We start from the raw sequence: 23,717 nt of genomic DNA on the forward strand, positions 1-23,717 counted from the left end.
ATCAAAAACGATTTTAACCTCCGACCGAGAAGGTCGCTTTTATTTTCAGCTCAGCAGTTGGACGTTTTGGACAAGCGGACTAGGACGTCCCCCCCCGGCGTTTTCGAAAGGAGTGATTTCAACGGTTTTAGTGTGGCAGCAGGAAAAGAAGCAGGAAACAACAGTTCGTTTCGACCGTGAGGAGCGGGCGCCTACCGGTGAACCGGAAAAGCGCGCGCTTACGCGGCGTCACTGACGCCACGCCCCCTTTTTCTTTTCTGGCAGTGTTGCCAATTTTAATAGTAGTGCTTAGTGTTTACAACATAAAATAAAAATTTAAAAAGAATACGCACGCGTACGGACTGTGAAGTGACAGGAGGGAATAATTCCAAAAGTTTACCCGCGATATTGGTGGTTTTTCAAGTGCTCTTGTATAAAAAGTAGTATTTTCTGGGAACATATCCCCAAGTGTCAAGCCCTCACAAGAATAACTCAGTGCTTTAGTGCAAAGTGAAACCCACTTGTCGGCTATACCTAGGGTGTAGCCAGACAACAAAATGGCTTCCAGTAGCTCCGGGCCTCCTCAAGGCCGGGCTACAAACCTGTACGAAGGGAAACCTACCCAACGTACCTCTCCAAAGTGGGCCGACCCACTCAACGGCAATTTGCAGATTCTGCTCCTTCGTGCAACAGGAGAGAACGTGATCCCTTCCAATCCGTTCATAGTTAGTAAAACTATCTCCAACGTTGCGGGGGATAAATTTAACAGCGCGAGACCACAACGAGACGAAAAAAAGAGGACGCAGTATATTCTTACAACCAAGGACAAGGATATTATTGGTAAGCTCCTTTCAATAACTAAATTGATAGATGAAACCCCTGTTGAAGTTATCTTTCACCCAACATTAAATCAACGCAAATGCGTTGTCACTTGCCGTGATGTCATTGACATCAAAGAATCCGTACTGGTTACTGAGCTTTCCGATCAAGGTGTGATCGATGTCAAGCGTATTACCAGGAAGGATAACAACATTGTTGTCCCAACGGCAACCTTAATTTTGACCATTCGTGGAACGGTTGTTCCCGATTTCATTTATTTCGGGTTCATTCGAGTCGGGACTAGAAACTTCTACCCTAATCCCATGCAATGCTACAAATGCTATAAATTTGGGCATACGACCAAGCGATGCAAGCGCGAAAATCCGCTTTGCAGAAACTGCGGCCAAGAACATCCGGAACAAAAAACAGAAGCAAACATAGTTTGCAATGCTTCAGCTTTTTGTGTCAACTGCCAAGGAAACCACTCCTCTTCCAGTAGGAATTGTCCCGTATGGCAAAATTAAAATAAAATTACCAGAATCAGAATCGATAATGGAATTTCACACAAAGAGGCAAAGGAACAGTTTCAACTTCAAAACAATGGCTCTTCATTCGCAAGTGTTCTGCAAAACAGACTCACCAACTTGCAAAAGCCAGCACCCACATGTAACTGCAAATGTAACTGCGCCTCGGCCGCTTCGGCCACTTCTAGTCGCGAAAGCACCCCCCCAATTGACACTACATTCGATACAACCATGACAGATTCAACAACTGGTAGTTCATCAACTGAATCCGAAAGCGAATCAGTCATTTCTATGGATACGTCTGATGTTCCAAACAAAAACAAAAACAAAAGAAAAATAACTAAAGGATCATCCTCAGAGTCAGATCAAAAATCTGAAGATGAGACCCAAACAAACAAGGACAAGAAAAGAACTAAGAATGAACAAAGACAGACACCAACAACAAATAACAATACAACCCCAACAGAAAACAACAACAACAACAACACACATCAAACAAAAAACAACAATAACAACAACAGCAACGCACATTCAACAAAAAACAACACAAACACAACAAACACTCCAAAGACTTCTACACCAAACAAAAACAACACCAATACCTCAAAGAAAGCTTCTCTTTCCAAGGGTAAAGGACCATCGAACTAATTCTCTTTGAATAGTTCAAACATACACACAATTAAGACTTAGGAATTAGAGTTAAAAACACCAACACATTCACTCCAACACAGAAATTCGGGATACAATGGAACATCAGAAGTATCCGACGAATTATTCTAGAACTGAAAATGCTTATTTCAAACTCTAATCCCACAGTCATAGCCCTTCAAGAAACTATGACTCCAAATAACTTCGATAAACACTTCATCTCAAAATATATCACATATTTCAAAGAGGGTCCCAACCCCTCAAAAAACGGAGTTGCAATCGCAATCAAAGATGGCACTCCACATGATCTTCTTCCCATTACCACTGATCTTCAGGCAGTGGTAGTGCGCATTAAACACCCCTTTCCAATCACCGTCGTTAGCATCTACATCACTAATGATTCCGATCCGAACACTCTACGCGGACAACTGGACCATCTGTTCGTCCAACTTCCCGCCCCAATCATGCTTATGGGTGATTTCAACGCCCACTCATACGCCTGGGGAGGTGCATACCTCGATCGAAAAGGATCCATCATTGAGGATTTCATATCCGACCATTCTCTTCTCCTTCTTAACAACGGCCAACACACCAGAATCCATTATTCTGGTACTACTTCAGCCATCGATCTCACTTAGTATCAGACAAACTATCTTCAAAACTTTCTTGGAACATCCACGATGATACTTGCGGAAGCGATCATTTTCCAATCTTCACCTCCTTCGGCCAAACTTCTCCAGAGTTTTCAACAAGGCCAAGATGGAAATTTGAATACGCTGACTGGGCTGGCTATCAGTTTGACATTGAAAACCGCCTCTCCGCTAAACGAGATTGGACAGCCGAGGAATTCTCCAAAGTTGTCCTAGAAGTTGCAATGGTGCACATCCCCAGAACCAGTGGCATCCCTGGCAGGAAATGTGTCCCATGGTGGTCACCTGAGCTGAAGGCAGCGATCAAAGGTCGATGTAAGGCCCTACGCAAATTAAGAAAGGCCCATCCGGACAGCCCACTGAGACCCACTCTGCTTGCAGAGTTCCAAAGGGCTCGCAAAGAAGCTAAGACTGCTATCAACACAGCCAAGCACAACAGTTGGGTTAAATTCGTCAGCGAAATTAATCCCAACGCGTCAACAAAGGAGTTATGGAGTAAGATTGGCAGGCTTCATGGAAAGAAAAGAAGCAAAGAATATAATCTTCTAATTAACGGTCAATACACCAATGACCGGAAAATCATCGCCGAGGCGTTTGGAGATTTCTTTGCTTCCGCCTCCTCCAATCAAAACTACGACCAAACCTTTCTAACCCACAAAACGGAATGCGAAAGAATTCCCATCGATTTTCATACCGATGTGGAATTTGACTTCAACAAAAACCTCTCCCTCAAAGAGCTCGATTGGGTACTGAACAAAGTCAAACAAGGATCCACAGGACCTGATGACATCAGCTACCCTATGCTAAAGAATCTACCCCATCTCGGGAAAAAAGCACTTCTGAAGCTCCTCAACAAAGTCTGGGACAGTGGAACCCTCCCCAGTTGCTGGAAAGAGGGTTTAATGATCTGTATCCCGAAACCAGACATGAACAACCATCTTCTTGACAATTTCCGCCCCATCACTCTTCTAAGTTGTGTTGGGAAAGTCTTGGAAAAAATGATCAATCGACGCTTAACGACTTTTCTAGAGTCAAATAAGCTGATTGATCCCAGACAATTCGCCTTCCGTGCGGGAAAAGGTACAGAAGATTGCCTTGTAGCAATCGAAAAAATCCTAGACGACGCAACTGAAAAATTACACCACATTGATATTGTTTCCCTGGATTTATCCAAGGCCTTCGATCGGGCATGGAGGTACCCAGTGCTGAAAAGCCTTTTCGACTGGGGGATTCGTGGGAGATTAGGTCTCTTCATTAAAAGTTTTCTAGAAAACCGGTCTTTCAAAACCGTTATTAACAACCACCAATCTTCTCTAAAAATCCCAGAAAACGGCTTCCCACAAGGCTCAGCACTTTCACCAACCCTCTTCAACATTGCCATGCAATCTCTATTCGAGATTATCCCGGACCATATAAAGGTCATAGTCTATGCAGATGACATCACTCTTATCTCTACGAGCTGCTTCGGCTTAATCCAGAGAAAGAGGCTTCAAAAAACCTTAGACTCCATCCAAAACTGGGCTCTAAAAACAGGTTTCAAACTTTCCCCGGAGAAATCCAAACACATACATATCGGAAAAGCTCTCAGAAGGAGAACCTATCTTCAGCTCAACAAAATCCCGATCCCTACAATGAGGACATTGAAAATACTAGGGGTTACTTTCGACAAGAAACTCAACTTCCTATCACATTCCCAAAAGACCAAAATAGCCACCAGAAAGAAACTGAACATCATCAAGGCTATCGCAGGCAACCTAGCCTCTGGTCATAGAAAGACGCTGCTAAATGTTGTAAATGTTTGGTTGGTCCCACAAATCCTTTACGGAATAGGCACCTTCAGCCGTGGAGGGGACAGGGTGTTAAACACCATTCAACCAATTTACAATAAAGCAATTCGGCTCGCAATTGGCGCTTTTCCCACCAGTCCTACTCTTGCTGTAATGGCAGAAAGTGGGCAACTTCCCTTCACCCACCTGGTAACAAAAGCCATCACGAATAAAGCCATCCGTCACTTGTCTCTCCCCGAAAGCGACCACAATGTCCCATTAATAAATAGGGCTAAAACATGGTTCAAAAATCTCACGAACAAAGATCTTCCCGATATATGTGAACGTTCATCTGCGACGGGAAGAAATTGGAACGTCAAACCGCCGAACATTAACCTTGAACTTCTCAAGGCAGTTCGAGCGGGAGACCCTTCTCCAAAAGTCAAAGCCTGCTTCAATAACCTCGTTGCATCCAATTTTCAAATCAACCACCAGGTATACACAGATGGTTCAGTCAGTGCCGATGGAGTTGGATGTGGAATCTTTGAGAGTAGATACACTGGTAGCTTTTCTCTTCCACCGCAATGCTCCATCTTCAGTGCGGAAGCTTTCGCCCTTTTAATAGCTACCCAAGAATGCACCCATGAGTTTCTTCCTACCACAATATTCTCAGACTCAGCTAGCTGTCTCCACGATCTTCTAAGTGGAAACAGCAAACACCCATGGATTAAGCAAACAGAAGAGGCTGCTTCAAATAAAAACATCTCCTTCTGCTGGGTTCCTGGTCACTCAGGAATCCGCGGAAACACAGCCGCCGACATACTGGCCGGCAAGGGCAGCAAAATAGAACCCCCAGACATGCCCTGTCCTCCATCTGACATTGTCCGCTGGGTAAAACAGCAAGTCCGTGAAAGTTGGGACATAGGTTGGATAAACAGCCGTCCCACTCATCTTCATAAAATCAAAAATTCCACTCTCCCTTGGGAGGACCGTCTCAATAGTAGGGAAAGGCAAGTCCTTACCCGTCTTCGAATTGGGCACACTAACTTCACCCACTCACACTTGTTCTGCAGAGCCGAAAAACCCCAATGTGCTTGCAACGAAGCTCCGGTTTCCGTTAGCCAATGTTTTACTTGAATGTCAACATACCAAAGATGCTCGAGTCCGACACAACATAGGTCAGAGTCTCCGAGATATCCTCAGTAGAGACGAGACCCAAGAAACCAATTTAATTGCGTTTCTGAAAGAAACCGACTTCTTTGGTAAAATCTAAACCGAAATACTAAATACCTTGGAAATTGCTTATTAAAGTTCGCCACTTCACAGTCATGTATGCGTGTTTATGTGTGTATACACATGTATGTACGGGTCGGAAGGAAGGTATTCATACATGTATATACACGCATTCAATAATAATAAATAACAAATAATATAATATATACTTTCATACCCACATCTATCTTCTATCCATTACATTATACTTTAATCAACTTCCTATTCCTACAGCCACACTCACCAAGGAGGATAAATTCATTAAATAAACCTCTCCATTTTTCAGCTATACTATATACCATTAAATTAAAAACCACTATATTTTATTATCTATTCAAACTGTATTTCATTTCATTTCACCCCACCCCACACCTACTCCTCCCCTCTTTCCTTCCCATACCACTCCCACCCCCTCCCAATCCCCTAATCCCACCCAAATCCTTTCCACTCCTTTCCTTCCTATCCTCCTGAGAAGGGCCTTTTTGTTTTTTGGCTTTGGAACACGCCTTTCGCTGGGTCACTTGTGCTTCGTTACTGCTTTGGTCCTCGGATCAGTAAATTTTTACTTTTCTTTACAGCATATATTAAATATCTTATGAAGCATAGGATCCCTTCCTACCTTCTTCTTTAACCGAGAGTCGAGCGGACAGGTCTGATGAGTGATTTTGTTGGTTTCCCTTTCGCCAGTCCCCTCTGGGCTGGTTTTATTGTGGCTCTTCACTGGGCTAGAGGCGAATGAACTGCAAAGTTTAAAGCCTCTTAAAAACAAAGAAAGAAAGAAGAATGAGACACATTCATTTTTCGTGAGGACATCGACAAGACAACATCGTTGCCTAACGTGCTGGAGGAGGTGGACGGCGAAGGATCGGCACATACACGCGCAGAACTCTTTCCGTTAGGATGCCATTCAGCATCGAGAAAGTTCCGGAAAGATCTAATCATTGCTGGAAAATAATCTGCCAGTTCCTTTGGGTATTTCAAAATATATTCATGTGAAGGAGTTTAATTGAATGTTTTCTATCAATGTTACACTGTGACCAAATATGTTTCAATCAAGTGCTATTAACAGGTGGTTATCGAGTTGGTATTAACCACTGGTGGGCTTCCAGTATCGAGGAAAATGTGGAAATATCTAATCGTTACTGAAAATAATCTGCTAGTTCCTCTGGGAATTTTCAAAATATATTCATGTGAAAGAGTTTAATTGAATGTTTTCTATCCATGTAACACTGTGACCAAATATGTTTCAATCAAGTGCTATTAACAGGTGGTTATCGAGTTGGCATTAACCACTGGTGGGCTTCCAGTATCGAGGAAAATGTGGAAATATCTAATTGTTACTGAAAATAATCTGTCAGTTCCTTTGGGAATTTTCAAAATATATTCATGTTAAAGAGTTTATTTGATTGTTTTCTTTCCATGTAACACTGTGATCAAATACATTTGGTTTAGTGGTTTTTCAATCAATCGCAATTAACAGGATAGGTTCTGAAGATTATTCTTCCCCATCAGTAGGATATTTCCGTATCCAATATTGGATGCATAAAACCTTGTGCCTCCAACGTAACGCTCTCGTTTTCAAAGTCGCCCAAATATCCATTTATTCAGAATTAATTCAGATTCAACTTCAAACAAATGATCTCTAAATCAACGATAGTCCTACGTCACCCTTGCGGTTAAACCATAGATATAACCCACTTCCTGTTTTTTGCAGGCCGAACTGAAACGAGAATTTTCGTTTGGATGCCATACAGCATCGAGAAAATTCCGGAAAGATCTAATCGTTGCTGAAAAATAATCTGCCAGTTCCCTGGGAATTGATGAATACATCCATGCGAAAGAGTTTATTATAATGTTTTCTAATTATATGACGAACACAGCGACCAAATACATTTGATTTCGTAATTTTTCAATCAAGTGTAATTAGCTGGAAAGCTTCTGAAGATTATTCTTTCTCATCAGTAGGATATTTTCGTATCCAATATTGGATGCATAACATGAAAAACGGAAATAGTTTCGTATCGCGAAAATTATATAATTTTCAATCGATTATTGCTCAGTCGCCGAAATTTTCGCACTCAGAGAGTTCATTCTCCTCTAGTTTGCCTTCCAAATTGCCATCGTAAACCACACCTTCTCTCGATTCAATCACACACGAAAAGCATACTGAAATGATATTCTGGTGGTGAAACCGATTCATTTTTCGTGAGGCGTCATGCACAAATTACGTAACGCGATAAGGGGGGAGGGGGTAGATGTTGCGTTACTTTCTGTTTATTAAAGATAGGAAATTGCGTTACGAAAGGGGGGGGGGGAGAGATGGTTCAAAATTCGGATTTTTAGCGTTACGTAATTTGTGCACGACGCCTGAGGACATCGACAAGACAACATCGTTACTGAACGAGCTGAACGGCGAGGGATCGAGGGATTCATTACCTGGCCTGACCTGACCTGAAATGCAATCAGTTTGTTTTAACTGTGAGGGAGCGCAGAAAAGCCGATGCTGATACTCTCGTGACCAAGAGAGTATCAGCATCGAAATACGGTTCCTCGGGAAGACATAGAAGCAGCCGCCACACACACACACACATACACGCGCGCAACTCTTTTCGTTTGCTGGTTATCGAGAGGAAACCTGGAAAGAAATGATCGTTACTGAAAAATAATCTGCCAGTTCCCCTTGGAATTGAAAATTACATTCAAGCGAGTTTATTTTAATGTTTTCTATCCATATAATACTGCGACCACATACATTTGGTTTTGTGATTTGTCAATCAAGTGCAGTTAGCAGGAAAGCTTCTGAAGATTATTCTTCAGAACAAGGTTTTTTGTATCCAATATTGGATGCATAAAACCTTGAGTCTCCAACGTAACACTCTCGTTTTTGAAGTCACCCAAATATATATTTATTCATTCATTCAGGATGGATTTAGATTCAACTTCAAACAAATGATCTCTAAATCAACGATAGTCCTACGTCATTCTTGCGGTTATACCATAGATATAACCCACTTCCTGTTTTTTCACTCACAGAGCAAATATATTGAACTCAATTGAATTTGGAAACTGTTTCATTCAATCAAGAATTTAATCAATACAAACGAATGATTGCTAAGCTAAGGTAGTTCCACGTGAACCTTGCGGTTATATCATAGATATAACCCACTAATTTTTTTGGCAAAAAAACAATACATTAAATATTCAGTGAAATCACCCGGCATAGAGGAAAGAAATTTAAGAAAATGGCGTGTTGGGACAACCGCCTGTGAAAATAAATGGCGTGTCGGGACAACCGCCTGAGATATTGCGTGTTGAGATAACCGCTTGGAAAAGTGACGTGTCGGGACAACCGTCTGAAAAAAGCGTGTTGGGACAACCGCTTGGAAAAAGTGACGTGTCGGGACAACCGTCTGAAAGATTGCGTGTTGGGACAACCGCTTGGAAAAAGGGGCGTGTCGGGACAACCGCCTAGAAACTGCGTGTTGGGACAACCGCTTTTGAAAAAAATGGTATATCGAAGAAACCATCCAATATCGAAAAGAAACAACGAGTCGGAAAATGCTCGATCAGTAACAATAGTTCCCAGGAAACAACATTGTATGCACTGAAGCAGATGATAGCTGGAAGTGTCGTGACATTCCGGCGTATGAAGCGACGACAAGTAATACGAACGTCCGATGAAATCAAATCCAACCTTTCTCATAAAACGTACCTGCAAACAAAATGTGGTTCAAAGTGGTTTTAAGAGTGGTTCAAATATATTGGAAGCTCTGAGATCGCAGCGTCTCTATCCAACGTGTGTGACACATACAACGGTCACAACTGCTTTATCTTTCAATGGGTGAAGAATTGCAGGGTATTGTACGAGCATGTAAGTTGAGGCCAAATCTGAAGGAAGGTCATTGCTACACAACTTTTGTTAGGAACATTGAAAGTCATTTTTGATCAACAATCGACATTGCGGCTGAGCACGAAGCATTTTCGTGCACGCGACAACGACCAGGAGAATCGATTATGAGCTTCCATGCCAGACAAATTGTGAGTATATTGCAGCAGATCAGAAACGTTTCGTCAAAGCTCAGTTGCTCAAGGACATGTTCAACCGCGAACTTGCTAGAATTGCTAGCACATTTAGTGGCGAAGCGAAATTCATCGTACAATCGGCAACGAGAGACGGAGTGTATCAGATTGATACAGCTTGTACAATGATACTTCAATTAATCATATACGCTCTACCAAAGCTCCATTGAAGCGTAGGACGGGAAACGAATAAACCAGAGAATTTAGACTAAAGAATATCGGGCTAGCATTGCTTTTTCTAGGAGTCGTCGGGAACGTTGTTCCAGATGTAATAGGAGGGCGCACCGCAACAGGTTCTGCCCGTTATAAAATTGAAATGCAGTAAATGCGGTCAACTTGGGCCGCGTCCTGCCGACTAAAACGCGTTAAAACGCAGAATTCAACTGCAAAAGATGAGACAACCCAATTGGAAGTGGAAGTGGTCGAAGTATCTGAGCAGATTTTAAGCTGTCTCGAATGACCTATCCATCAAGAACGGAATATTGACAAAACTCAATTGTGCGAGTGTGGTGACCTGGCATGGCCACAGATGCTGATCATGCAAAACTTGTGCCACAAATGGTAGACCGGTGAAACCAACTCCAATGCAAAGGATATTCTCTACTAAAACGGTTTGAGAGACGATTGCGCTCGATACCAATGGTGAAGAATTTGAAAGGTTTTTTCGTGGAAGAGGAATTCAGACAATATACTCTACACCATTTTTCCCACAACAAAATGGGCTAGTCGAAAATTTTATGAGAATTGTTAATAAAGCAATGTCAACCGCATCGTCAATCGGGAACAACTACAAAGATGAGCTGCAGGCTGCAATACAGCCACATAATGCTGCTGCCCACTTAACCACCAGAGCTTCTTCAGAGGAAGTCATGCTAAAAAAGAAAAACCAGGGTGGTTTGGCACTATTGAACCGGGGATAAGCACATATTAATGATATTAATGAATTTTGACAGTTGGTTTGTTATTGAGTGCGTGTAGTACTTGTTTCTATCGCTGCGTGTTGAGTACACAGATGTCACCTAGACAGATTGTCGTCATTTTTTTTTATTTCCAAACCTATAAAATATGTGGACATGTGGCAAACTGTATTAGTGATAGATAGAGTATCCAGGTCAAAATTGACCGTGAGGACTGTAATCAGAGGAAATTCACGCAGCTGAATATTTTTGACGTAGGACTACGTCTTTCATTTCTATACCGGGGTGTAAAACCAAAGTTTCGAGAACGAAAGCGTTACGCTGGAGACCGAGATTTTGAGCGTTAATAGCTCTTAAACAACTGAACGAAATGGTATGATAAACACTTCATTTGAAAGATAAAATGTCTACGCGTCATATACTTGTTACTTTTTCATCCAAAAACTTGTTTCAATAGTCTTAAAATTGCTTTCAAAACAGGCTATTGAAATCAAAAATCGGTATATAAGCGAGCGGCGCTCGTAAACCCACTCAGTTATGATTGAACAGCGATTGGAGCATGTTGTCGCTGTTGTTGTGAAGCTAATTTCGTTTATCATGAATGCGCTGATGAACGGTGTCACCAAGAGCCTGTTTGTGCACCTAAGGCCAAAAGGGAATCCATCAGGAGGAGAGTGATGCCACGGTTCCGCTTGAAACATCGAAGCAGCCGCCACACACACACACACATACACGCGCGGAATTCTCGTTGCTATCATCGTTGCTGAAGAATAATCTGCCAGTTCCCCTGGGAATTGAAAAATACATTCATGCGAAATAGTTTATTTTAATGTTTTCTATCCATATAACACTGCAACCAAATACATTTGGTTTTGTTATTTTTCAATCAATCGCAATTAACAGGAAAGCTTCTGAATATTTTTTTCCCCATCAGTGGAAATTTTCGTATCCAATATTGGATGCATAACATGAAAAACGGAAAATGTTTCACATCGCGAAAATCAAGTCATTTTCGAGCGATTATTTGCTTTCTACTCATATAATGCTGCGAACAAATACATTTCGTTTTGGATTTTTTCAATCAAGTGCGATCAACGTAAGATCACGTCTTTCGGCAATTTATTAGAGGTGCAATGAATCTTGAGGAATTCCCGCTCTACGCGCACTGGCAAACAATGTTTACTCAACAATTTCTCAAACTAGAAATGGGTGTTGTGAGAGAGGATTAGCGAACGCGAAAACGACAAACGGGAGAAAGATACGTTTGGAGGTTGAAGGAAATTGGCAGAAAACTTCTTCATTCTATCATTCAAATAATGTGATTCATACCACATCGTTTTGTCAGAAAGAGATTATTAATGCTCAAAGGAGGAATCGAGTCCTCCGAGGAAATTACCCAGCGCAAATTAGAGTCGACTATCGATTGCGGCATTCGTACACAAATAATTTTATAATGCAGTTTCACCAAAGTGATTTCTTCGGATATATTCACTACATCATGTCATGTATTTCATATTCTTCATAAGGAAATCCATATCCATGGCACCTATCGGTAACGAATTATTATCGAAACCACGATTTTCGCTAAATGCTCCTTTCAGTTCGGCCTGTAAAAAACTTTTCTGTACTCTAATCCATCAAATTTGGAGCCCTGAAAAGGGCCGTTGATTATATGCTAAGCTAATATAGCACGCTCTCCTCGGATACGATGGGCCAGCTGGATGTCCTTGGGCATGATGTGACGCGTTTTGCATGGATAGCACACAAATTGGTATCTTCGAATAAGCCTCCTGCAGCGTCATAACCGCGGAACTTTGGAAGCGCAAGTCGGTTTTGAAGTCCTGAGCAATTCCACGAACCAAATGCTGCAAAGGTAGCTTGCGGATCAGCAATTCGGTCGATATCTGATAGCGACGAATTTCATGCGAAGTTCACGGTCGATAGCGATGTGGCTTCTCCACCTATCCTGCTACTGGTGCGCTTATCCGAGCTGACTTCGTGTGCCTTACCACCGAATGACTAACGAGCTAACTCGAAGACTCGACCCCAATTGAAATAATTTTTCATCCCACTCTTAATCAACGCAAGTGTGTTGTATCTTGCTGGGATGTTGTTTTCATGCCAGAGGATGAACTTCTTACTGAACTCTCTGAGCAAAAAGTTATCGGTGTCAAAAGAATATTTAGATACGATACAATTAAAAAGGAAAAGGTAGCAACTTCTACCCTAATCCTAACCATCAACGGAACAGTCATTCCCGAAACGATTAACTTCGGTTTCATTCGCGCACCAACCAGAAACTACTATCCAAGCCCGATGCAATGCTTCGGATGCTATAATTATGGACACACTTTTAAGAAGTGTATGAAGAAAATACAGTTATGCCGTAACTGTGGTGTAGCACACCCAGAACTAAACCAAACCGATAAAGACAAGGCGAAGAAGTTTCAATGCAATGCACCTGCCTCATGCGTGAACTGCAAGGAAAATCACTCCTCCACTAGCAGGAAGTGCCCAGCTTGGATCGCCGAGGACAAGATAACGCGAGTTAGGATTGATAAAGGAATCTCCTACAAGGAAGCTAAATCCATTTGTGAAAACAATAATGGTTCTTCCTTCGCTAGTAAATTAAAAGAGCGGCTCGACAATATCCAAAACACAGGATGCCAACAATGCAAGTGCAACTGTACACAAACAAAGTCAGCTCCTATTAAATCGAATAAGACTGTTTCTATTCAGGCCAATAAAAAATCTGAACAGGGATCCAGCATCATACCAATTGACTCTGAGGAAGATTCTGAATCTCCAATGGAGATCGAATCAACTTACTCAAACAAAAGAAAAATCATCTCGAAAACAACAACTTCAGATGAATTCAAATCATCGGAAGATGAACAACCAATTGAGAAGGAATCTTCTAGGAAGAAACCTAAAAGTAAGAAATCGACCCCAACCCTACAGAAGACCCAATCCCACCAGAACTACCTATCACAACCCAGCACTTCAACCCAACCAATTGGATCCAATCCACCTACTACCCAACACAAACCCAATCCTACTACCAACAAACCAATTGTTAATGTTTCCAAAAATGATCCGAGACTAAAACTCAAACATTCCAAGGGTGAAAAACCCAACCACAACTAATTTCAACTGATTCTACTCCACCAATCTCCAATTTATCCTCCACACCTCAGCCCACTTCCCTCCTTCCAATCTTAACATTCAATCCCCCACCTAATCATACACCATCGTCTCGAGACCCTATCCCTAATCGCAAACTTTCCATTCAATGGAACTTGCGTGGGGTTTACAGTTCAATGAACGAAATAAAATTAATGTTAGCGGAAGAGAAACATCTCCCACTAACCCTAGCTTTCCAAGAAACTAAAGTACCGACTGGTACAGACATGAATAGTGCCCTAGGAGGCAAATTCAAATGGTATTTTTGTGATGGACTATCTTCCCAACAAGGAGGAACATGCCTCGCTGTCCTAAGTCACCTTCCTCATACTGTGATCCCCATAACATCACCACTACAAATATGTGCAGTCCAACTCGAGGGACCTTTCCAGGTAACCCTTGCTTCAATATACATATCCCTTCAGCACAATATCAATGATTTTGAAGTTGATTTGGTAAATGCTTTCAAACAATTACCACACCCATTTATTATCATGGGTGACTTCAACGCACACCATACTTCCTGGGGAGGAAAAAAATGTGACGCAAGAGGTCGTACGATTCTTAGAATCATCCAAAAACTGAACCTCATTATCATCAACGATCATCAACATACCAGACTCGATCCACGTTTTGGATCAACGTCTGCCCTCGATCTCACGATCGCATCTTGGGAACTGGCACCCAGACTAAATTGGTTTGTTGACAATGACCTCAGAGGAAGTGATCACTTCCCAATTCACATCAGAACATTAACAAGGAATCCCAATATTACTCTTCGCAGAAAATGGAAATACCAATCAGCCAACTGGGAAGGCTTCGAATCTACAATTGACAGCTTACTTCAAGCACACATAAGCTACTCTGTTGATGACTTTACTCAAGCCATTCTCTCCGCTGCAGAAGTAAATATCTACAGAACAAGTGGGAACCCCGGTCGTAAGGCTGTCCCCTGGTGGAATAACGAAGTAGCACTTGCCATCAAAAAAAGAAGAAAACTGCTTCGTCTTCTCAGACGTCTTCCAGATGGAAACAACAGCAAAAGGATTGCTTTATCCAATTTTCAGGAAGCTGGAGCTAAAGCCAGAAAAGCAATAGCCGAAGCAAAAACCCAAAGCTGGACTGAATTTCTTGATGAATTTAATCCTTCAACATCTTCAAAAGAACTATGGAACAAGGTCAACGCTCTCAGTGGCAAGAAAGCTTCTAACTGCTATTCCATTGAGATCAACGGTATTACTACTGAAGACCCTGGTACCATAGCCGAACATCTGGCAGATCATTTCGCCAAATCTTCATCCACTTCGAATTACACCAATGCCTTTAAGAATATCAAAGCCAAAGCAGAACTAGAAGTGTTTCCCTCTGCTACAGGTCAACAGCACGAATACAACAAACCTTTCTCCATGGACGAGCTGCTCTGGGCCCTTAAAAGGTCCAAAGGTAAGTCAGCCGGCCCGGATAATATCGAATACCCGATGATAAGACACCTGCCCCACCATGCGAAAACCCTGCTTTTGCAAATTTTCAACGAGTGCTGGACAAACAGATACTTTCCAGATTCATGGAAAGCTGGCATGGTAATCCCGATCCCCAAAGCAAAGGAGGACAAACGTGATGTGAATAGCTATCGCCCTATCACGCTCCTCAGCTGCTTAGGGAAACTTTTTGAAAGGATGATTAACCGAAGACTGATAACAACCCTCGAAGAACAACAACTACTAGACCCCAGACAACATGCTTACCGTCGAGGAAAAGGCACAAGTACATATTTCTGCCATCTCAACCAATTTCTTCATGACTCCACACAGAAGAGACAACACAATGAACTTGCTTTGCTTGATCTTTCCAAAGCATTCGATACCACCTGGAAGCATAATATCATAGATCAACTCCACCAATGGGGATTCGAAGGTTACCTCTTCGAAATCATTCAAAGTTTCCTCCTCAACCGAAGTTTTCAAGTTTTCTTCGGAGGGTCAATATCTGAAAGCCGAGTTCAAGAAAACGGAGTACCACAGGGCTCTGTTCTTTCGGAAACTCTCTTCTTAATAGCAATGCAATCAGTTTTCGATGTTATTCCACCAAACATCGAAATACTGGCATATGCTGACGATATACTGCTTATGGCCCGAGCATCATTCACTGAACTTGCACGCAGAAGACTCCAGATAGGAATCTCTGCTATCAGCAGCTGGGCAGATTCAATTGGTTTCAAAATTTCAGCACAAAAATCCAATATACTTCATTGCTGCAGTCTAAAAGGTCACAAGAAAAAAATTAAACCATGCATAATTAATGGTGCACTTATGAAACGAGTTAAATCAGCTCGAATTCTAGGTGTTATAATAGATAAAAATCTTTCATTCACAGACCACATCAAAAAGACAAAAGCAGATATCAAAAGCCGTATCCGGTTAACGATGGTAATAAGTGGTCGCAGCCGCTTAAGCGCGCGTAAAACCATTTATAAAATCGGTAGAAGTATCGTCTTCACAAAAATGCTATACGGGATTGAACTCTTCAGCAGTGCATCCTGGAAATCAATTGATCATTTAAAACCTTGCTACCATAGCGTAATCAGATATGCCTCAGGAGCCTGTAAGTCCAGCCCAATAAAAGCTTTGCTTGCGGAGGCTGGCCAAGTTCCCTTCGAAATGTTCATCACCAGAGCCTTGGCCAATCGAGCCATCCGAATCTCACAGAGATATCCAAATCTCACATCAACCACCACGAGAGCTAGCAAATGGCTTCAAGACATTTGCAATATCACTCTCCCGGGAGCCGCTCCTCTAACTAGAGAAGGCCCTCGACCATGGTACGACCAAGGACCAAAATTTGACTGGACTATTAAAAACTCTGTTAAAGCTGGTGAAGCCAACAGTATAGTCACAGCTATCTTCAACAATCACATACATAAACAGTTCCCCTTCCATCACAAAATCTTCACAGATGGATCTGTTGATGGTGATAAAGTAGGATTTGGCATCTTTTCCGACAATGCTCAGATAAAATTCCAATTACCATCCATTTGTTCAATTTTCTCAGCAGAAACAGCTGCCCTCCTCGTTGCGATATCACTATATCACGAAAACGGTGATTTTCTCCGATTCCTACAGCTCCCTGCTTGCACTCCAGAGTGGCGAACATAAGCACCCCTGGACCCAAAGCATTGAAGCTGGAATCAAGGGAAAGGACATCATTTTCTGTTGGATCCCGGGACACTGCGGAATTCAAGGAAATGAATTAGCTGATCGTCTTGCCAAAGAGGGAAGAAATTCTGAACTATGGACTGATATCCCCCCGTCCGAAGACATCATCAGATGGGTTGATAACAACCTACGATCGTGTTGGGATATAAATTGGAACACCTCTAATGACTTCTTTCTAAGAAAGATAAAGAATACCACCCATCCTTGGATGGACAGTACTAAGCGCCCCATTCAAGTATGCCTGACACGCTTGCGTATCGGGCATACTCTCTTAACACATAATTACTCGATCGCAAATCAACCGCGCTGCACATGGTGCAATGTAAGGCTCACAGTAGAGCATTTGTTAATCAATTGCCCAGTTTTTAACATCTCTAGAAAAAAAAATTCAGGTTGGAGACAGCATCAGAACTGCATTAGCAAGAGACGACATCGAAGAGGACCGGACCATAAAATTCTTAAAGGATATAGGTTTATTCGACAAAATTTAATAATATAATATCGAGATGAATACACACTAAAAGTATTTTCCTTTTCTGTTCTTTTCTTTTCAGCAAAAGATGAGCAGGTTTTTACGCCCATTTTAGAAGCAAGCTCTTCAAGCACACTAAAATGGGCTTTTTCCCTGCTCCAATTGTTTGGTTGTGTTTTTGGCCCCAGAGCCGTGTAGGGTGCGGCGATACGACATACATCCATAGCGGTTACTAGGACTGAGTCGAGCGAGAATAACGAATTTTGCAATAGTTTTTCTTAGTTTTCCTTCAGTTAAATTTCCCGCCCTCAAGGGCAAGAGACGAATGAACTCTCTGAGTTTAAAGTCTCTTTAATTCAATACCGTTACCGTGCTTTCGTTCATTTCTTACTCTACTCTCGCACCGTGACGACTCGTTTGTTTGGGACCAAGCAGATAGATAGTTAGTCTTTCAGTGGTAAGGCACACGAAAGCAGCTCGGATAAGCGCACCAGCCGCAGGATAGGTGAAGAAGCCACATCGCTATCGACCGGGAACTTTGCTTGAAATTCATCGCTATCGGAAGTCGACCGAATTGCTGATCCGCAAGCTACCTTTGCAGCTTTTGGATCGTGGAATTGCTCAGGACTTCAAAACCGACTTGCGCTTCCAAAGTTTCGCGGTTATGACGCTGCAGGAGACTTATTCGAAGATACAAATTTGTGTGCTATCCACGCAAAACGCGTCACATCATGCCCAAGGACATTCAGCTGGCCCATCGAATCCAAGGAGAGGGTGCTATATTAGCTTAGCATATAATCATCGGCCCTTTTCAGGGCTCCAAATTTGATGGATTAGAGTTTAGAAAAGTTTTTTGCAGGCCAAACTTTCGTTTGGATGCCATACAGCATCGAGAAAATTCCGGAAAGATCTAATCGTTGCTGAAAAATAATCTGCCAGTTCCCTGGGAATTGAAGAATACATCCATGCGAAAGAGTTTATTTTAATGTTTTCTAATTATATGGCGAACACAGCGACCAAATACATTTGATTTCGTAATTTTTCAATCAAGTGTAATTAGCTGGAAAGCTTCTGAAGATTATTCTTTCCCATCAGTAGGATATTTTTGTATCCAATATTGGATGCATAACATGAAAAACGGAAAATGTTTCGTATCGCGAAAATTATATAATTTTCAATCGATTATTGCTCAGTCGCCGAAATTTTCATACTCAGAGAGTTCATTCTCCTCTAGTTTGCCTTCCAAATTGCCATCGTAAACCACACCTTCTCTCGATTCAATCACACACGAAAAGCATACTGAAATGATATTCTGGTGGTGAAACCGATTCATTTTTCGTGAGGCGTCGTGCACAAATTACGTAAAGCGATAAGGAGGGAGGGGGTAGATGTTGCGTTACTTTCTGTTTATTAGAGATAGGAAATTGCGTTACGAAGGGGGGGGGGGGAGAGGTGGTTCAAAATTCGGATTTTTAGCGTTACGTAATTTGTGCACGACGCCTGAGGACATCGACAAGACAACATCGTTACTGAACGAGCTGAACGGCGAGGGATCGAGGGATTCATTACCTGGCCTGACCTGACCTGAAATGCAATCAGTTTGTTTTAACTGTGAGGGAGCGCAGAAAAGCCGATGCTGATACTCTCGTGACCAAGAGAGTATCAGCATGGAAATACTGTTCCTCGGGAAGACATAGAAGCAGCCGCCACACACACACATACACGCGCGCCACTCTTTTCGTTTGCTGGTTATCGAGAGGAAACCTGGAAAAAATGATCGTTGCTGAAAAATAATCTGCCAGTTCCCCTTGGAATTGAAAATTACATTCAAGCGAGTTTATTTTAATGTTTTCTATCAATATAATACTGCGACCACATACATTTGGTTTTGTGATTTGTCAATCAAGTGCAGTTAGCAGGAAAGCTTCTGAAGATTATTCTTCAGAACAAGGTTTTTTGTATCCAATATTGGATGCATAAAACCTTGAGTCTCCAACGTAACACTCTCGTTTTTGAAGTCACCCAAATATTTATTTATTCATTCATTCAGGATGGATTTAGATTCAACTTCAAACAAATGATCTCTAAATCAACGATAGTCCTACGTCACCCTTGCGGTTATACCATAGATATAACCCACTTCCTGTTTTTATAACATTTTTTTGAGTATTTCGTATCGTAGATTGAAAAAAAAAAAAGAAATGGAATGACAGACAAAAGATAAAAAAAAGGAAAACAACACAAAAAGAAGAAGGAAGAAGGAAGATGTGAGGTGCGTAGAAGAGAGATTAAATGCACAATGTCCTACCCCTCGCAGCTGACAGTATGACAGTGATGTTGGTGTTATATCATAGCAGCAGTAGTAGCACACATGTCACATCATTTCCTCCTTCAGCAGACAACGGTCGAATAGGTAAGCCACACTTAATATTTCCTCTCTGTATCGGGTGATTTCACTGTAGGCTTATACTACCGGCATTGAGGAACCCTTGCAGTGAATATCGGAAGCTCCACAGAGAGTACCTGGGGAAATTTGAAAATTTGTCTCCGCTTCATTTTCGTATTCATATTCATGTTCGTCCTCAGAATGATCTTCAAATGGTTTTTCAGATTCATCTTCTGCATCGTGATTGTATATTCTGTTCTGTTTTGATCTCAATGATGGATCAATTTCCATAGGTTCTACCTTTTGTCTGTCAGAAGGTGGATTCTGTCGTGATACAAATTGTGTCGGTCTGTTGTCAATTGATTTGTTGAGTGGTTTTTCAAAATGCTTTTTATTAGATTGAGGATGTTGCTCGAAACCTGAATTTGTTTGAGTTTTAGTTTTCTCGGCATTTTGGAATCGAGTCAAGAAAGCGTATGCTGCTTCTAAATCACTAGGTTGGGCTGTTTGCGCATAACCGAAGTAAGGTTTGCTAAGTCCGTTTATAAATGCAGCTAGGCATTCCTGTTCTAGAAAATGATTGATTGCCTCCCAGTGGTTGGAGTAGATTTCATTTTGCTTCGCTAGAGATTTCATGTTAATCATGATTTCTCTTGTACGTTTATAGTATATGTGAAGAGAGTCAGTCATTTTTAGAGACCAAAGTTGCGTTTGATAGGTGGCAATATTATTGTGATCACCGTATACATTTTGTAAAACTTCTGCTACTTCTTCGAATGTTGATGGGTTCCCAGGTAACCATAAGCATTAATTCATAGCTCTGTTATAGCACTAATTCAGCATTTCTAATGCCAAATGGCAGTATATCTGCTTTTTTGATGCTTATAGGCGTTATATCAACATTAATAATGCGTATAAACATTAATGAAAATAAGCATTAAAGAAATCCCTATATGCGTATTTAGTGCTACCATATAATGCTTACAAGCATTAGGATGAAACATTGATACAATTGGTATTGGGCATCTAGCTGCAAGTGGATGTCTCCAAGTAAACAAAACATGTGGAAATTCGAAGTTGAACGAGAAAATCACTTGGAAGAGCCAGAGTCCAGTCTTCTAGTGTTTCAAGATTCTGAACGGCCAATGACATCTGCGCATGATGATTCTCCTGATCCCGTAAATTCTCAGACTGCATCTCTGTGTAATTCTTGTGAAGGTTACGGTCCCGATAAAGATTCCGAAGAAGAGAGGACTTCCAAAACCTTTCCGGAGGAATCTATTGATCGGAGTAGTTCTGAGGAAAATCTAGCTTCATTCTGGTGTAACTGGAGTGTACAGTTCAATATATCGTATCAAGCTCTGAAATCACATTTGAGAAAAAAAGTCTATGAACAAACGCTTCCGGAAAACCCGAGACGATTGCTCCGCACTCCTAGGAAAAATTGTAGTGTTTCTTATATTGAAGACGGACAATATTGACATCAAGGTCTAGGTAAATTTTATAGTTAGAAGCGCATAAAACCATAAGTGATGTTTAATTGCTTCATAGAAAATTGTCTCCGATTGGCTTTTCGGAATTAGATGAACCTTTGAATATATGCATCAACAATAATATTGTTGACCTTTCTTAGTTGCAGTAGTTATTTATGAAGAGACTATGTTTTTACACACTTTGCCATCAAACAAGAAAATATAAAGCTATGGGATACATTGTGCCGTTGAGGCTGGTCTTATTTCTTCCGTATCGGAATTTCATTTGATCTTGCGCCGAAAAGCGCGCAACACTTTTAGATCTGGTTTGATGGTGGGGCCTTTTCTTCGATTTTTCGAGCAGACGGTAGCCGGAAACACCTTTTGGCCAAAAGCACAGATCATTGCCGTTATCGTCATTATATGAATCGTCCGGTCCATAGGATCTCCATCCGTTTTTTAATATCCACAACGAAGGCAACACAGATAGGAATGTTCGGACGTCTAAACGAGTTTTCGGACATGTTTTCTGCAACTCATATATTGATTAGTTTGACTTTCGAAACATGATTACAATTAGTTAAAATCAACTTACCTGTTAATCATTCAAAACGACAAGGACAAATCGATTACAAGTGGGGAACAGACCGAACACGTATTTTGTTTTGATTTTTGGAAACGTCAAACGCGTACGAGTGATGCGATCAATAACAACCGACGTCGTGTAGAACAGACCAGAAAATTTTTACCCTTCCAATTATTATTGAATTGCGATAGGTTTGTCTTGTTCATTTCCAGAACCGCTCATATATGATCTTTGTGAGCAGATATCTGAGCGGTTGTTTAAATAGGACAATTTTCAATTCATTTATATATTTCAACAGTGGTCCAGATAGCAAATGCACAACAGAGAAACACACATGTTGGAGAAGTACCCCGGTTCGAATCTCATAAGGTAATTGCCATAGCATAATATAATATAATTATAATATAATTATTTCTCATTCCCAACAGTATGCCGCAAATCTAAATAACAAAGAAACCTGAAATAATATAACAGAAACCTAATTAACATCCATAAAAAGAATTGCAATAAATCTGTGTTGACCCACATACTGTATATATATGGGTATTTTTTTTTCTTTGTTTTTCTGTCGGGTCCCAATTGATTCGAAGGCGTTTTCCTAGAAAAGAAAAAAACGGTAGAAAAACAACTTGACGTTTCCATGCAACCTTATATAAGCATTAAGGATGCTTATGACAGGCTGGCATCACAAGTGACGTTTTCAATGAGCCCTTAGTAAGCATTAGTAATGCTTATTTAAAGCTGTAACTGAAGCTTTTAAAGAGCCCTATATTTCGCCTTTTTAGCATTATATCCACCCTATGTTGGTTTATAGTGCGTAATAAGCATTTATTCAGTATTCTATATGTGGATACAGTGCTGATTTAAGATCATTTCTTAGTGCTTAGTGGTTACCTGGGTTACCATTTACACATATTGTGTCTCGGGCTCTTCCATCTATTTTATTAATCACCGCTTGTTCATAGACAGACAATAATTCTGCTGTTACGTGTGATCTAAATAAATTTAGAGTTTTTCTTGCAGTTGTCAACCAAGACGCTAACTGCTTTTGACGTAGGACTACGTCTTTCATTTCTATACCGGGGTGTAAAATCAAAGTTTCGAAAACGAAAGCGTTACGCCGGAGACCGAGATTTTGAGCGTTAATAGCTCCTAAACAACTGAACGAAATGGTATGATAAACACTTCATTCAAAAGATAAAATGTCTACGCGTTCTATACTTGTTACTTTTTGATCCAAAAACTTGTTTCAATAGTCTTAAAATTGCTTTCAAAACAGGCTATTGAAATCACCAATCGGTATATAAGCGAGCGCCACTCGGAAATCCACTCAGTTCTAATTGAACAGCGATTGGAGCATGTTGTCGCTGTTGTGGTGAAGCTCTTCGTTTATCATGAAAGCGCGGATGAACGGTGTCACCAAGAGCCTGTTTGTGCGCCCTAGGCCAGAAGGGAATCCACCAGGAGGAGAGTGATGCCACAAACGGTTCCCCGGGAAGACATCGCTACACACACATACACGCGCGGAATTCTTTCCGTTTGGATGCCATTCAGCATCGAGAAAGTTCCGGAAAGATCTAATCATTTTTGGAAAATAATCTGCCAGTTCCTCTGGGAATTTGAAAATACATTCATGTGAAAGAGTTTATTTTAATGTTTTCTAACCATATAACACAGCGATCAAATACATTTGATTTTGTAATTTTTCAACCAAGTGTAATTAGCAGGAAAGCTTCTGAAGATTATTCTTC

The 23,717-nt window shown here is 41.2% G+C and overlaps 1 long non-coding RNA gene across 1 annotated transcript; it reads left to right on the forward strand.

Annotated features, from left to right (window-relative positions):
- The first annotated feature begins 22,085 nt into the window (after window positions 1-22,085).
- Window positions 22,086-22,500, forward strand: LOC129762713 (uncharacterized). Its single transcript, XR_008740700.1, has 2 exons — window positions 22,086-22,335; window positions 22,395-22,500. It is a non-coding gene; the product is annotated as an uncharacterized LOC129762713 (long non-coding RNA).
- Window positions 22,501-23,717: the final 1,217 nt, after the last annotated feature.

Source organism: Toxorhynchites rutilus, chromosome 1 (genome assembly GCF_029784135.1).
Source record: "Toxorhynchites rutilus septentrionalis strain SRP chromosome 1, ASM2978413v1, whole genome shotgun sequence".
In the NCBI taxonomy this organism is placed as follows: domain Eukaryota; kingdom Metazoa; phylum Arthropoda; class Insecta; order Diptera; family Culicidae; genus Toxorhynchites; species Toxorhynchites rutilus.